We start from the raw sequence: 1,969 nt of genomic DNA on the forward strand, positions 1-1,969 counted from the left end.
CCAATCCCAAGAGAACTCTTCTCTCTCTTGGCAAAGGATGAGAAAAGAGATGGCCTAGCAAGATAGAAGCCTTTAGGCAATAATCACCTTATTCTGGCCAAATGCCATTGGAAAAATGTGGGACCCCACACCATCAGCAAAGCCAAGAGGAAGGCCTAGACCTCCATCTCTCTTGGCAGTAAGGAGGAATCCCTCCTCTTCCCAACTGAGGTGACATCAGAAGAGGCTGAGTGGGAAGACTGAACTTCCACTCCCACCCTGAAGTAATGAGGCACTACTTCCCTCTCTTGCTTGGGGTGTTATTGAGCAAGGACAAGGGAAAATTTGGATTTTCACAACCACCCAGTGGTAATAACATCACCTACCCCACCACCACAGTGTCAAAAATCACTCATCATAACAAAAACCAGGAAAATATCAACTTGAATGAAGAAAAGGCAATCAATAGGCACCAAAACCAAGATGACAGATGTTGGAATTATCTGACAAGGATTTTAAAGCAGCCATCATAAAAATGCTTCAACAAGTAACTATAAAACCCTGGAAATGAAAAAAAAGACAAAACCACTAGAAAGTCTCAGCAAAAGAACAGAATATATGAAGAAGAAACAAAGGGAAGTTTTAGAAGTGAATAATGCAGTAAATGAAATTTAAAGGTCACTGATGGGCTTAATAGCAAAACGGAGATTATAAAGGAAAGAATCAGTGTACTTGAAGATAGAAAATGCCCAACCTGAACAACAGAAAGAAAATAGACTGAAAAAAATTAACAGAGACTCAGAGCTCTATGGGGGCAATAATAGAAGATCTAACATTCTTGTTATCAAAGTCTGAGAATGAGAGGAGAAAAAATAAGAATGCTGGGCTAAAAAAAGAAAAAGTATTCAAAAAGTATTGAAATTTCTCCAAACTTGGCAAAAAGCACAAATCTACAGATTCAAGAAACTGAATGAACCCCAAAGAAACTCAAAGAAATACATACCAAGACACATAGTCAACCAGCTGAAAACTAACAAAAAAGAAAAAAAAATCTTCATAACAGAGAGAAACAACACATTAACTACAGGGGAAAACAATTTAAATGACTGCTGATTTCTCATCAGAAACCAATGCGGGCAAGAAGAGTAGCATAACATTTTTCAAGTGCTGAAAGAGAAGAACTGTCAATCTAGAATTCTATACCCAGAGTCGGCAAGATCAAGTGCCTTACAAAAGGTGGTAAAAAGGGAGCCAAGAAGAAAGTGGTTGACCCATTTTCTAAGAAAGATTGGTATGATGTGAAAGCACCAGCTATGTTCAATGTAAGAAATATTGGGAAAACACTAGTCACGAGAACTCAAGGAACCAAAATCTCATCTGATGGCCTCAAGGGTCATATTTTTGAAGTGAGCCTTGCTGATCTGCAGAATGGTGAATTTGCATTTAGAAAATACATGTTAATTACTGAGGATGTTCAGGGCAAAAACTGCCTGACTAATTTCCATGGCATGGATCTTACCCATGATAAAATGTGCTCCATGGTCAAAAAATGTCAGACTATGATTGAAGCTCACACTGATGTCAAGACTACCTATGGTTATCTGCTTTGTGTATTCTGTACGGGTTTTACTAAAAAACGCAACAATCAGATTCGGAAGACCTCTTATGCCCGACACCAGCAGGTCCTCCAGATCCGCAAGAAGATGATGAAAATCATGACCCAAGAGGTGTAGACAAATGACTTGAAACAGGGTAAATAAATTCATTCCAGGCAGCATTGGGAAAGACAGAAAAGGTCTTCCAATCTATTTATCCACTCCATGATGCCTTTGTTAGAAAAGTAAAAATGCTGAAGAAGCCCAAGTTTGAATTGGGAAAACTCATGGAGCTACATAGTGAAGGTAGTAGTTCTGGAAAAGCTACTGGGGATGCAGCAGGTGCTAAAGTTGAATGAACTGATGGATATGAGCCACCAGTCCAATCTGTTTAA

General features: G+C 39.0%; 1 pseudogene; it reads left to right on the top strand.

Moving 5' to 3' along the window:
- Positions 1 to 1,193: 1,193 nt before the first annotated feature.
- On the top strand, positions 1,194 to 1,969 carry LOC116741812 (annotated as a pseudogene).

This window comes from Phocoena sinus, chromosome 1, assembly GCF_008692025.1.
Source record: "Phocoena sinus isolate mPhoSin1 chromosome 1, mPhoSin1.pri, whole genome shotgun sequence".
NCBI classification, from domain to species: Eukaryota; Metazoa; Chordata; class Mammalia; order Artiodactyla; family Phocoenidae; genus Phocoena; species Phocoena sinus.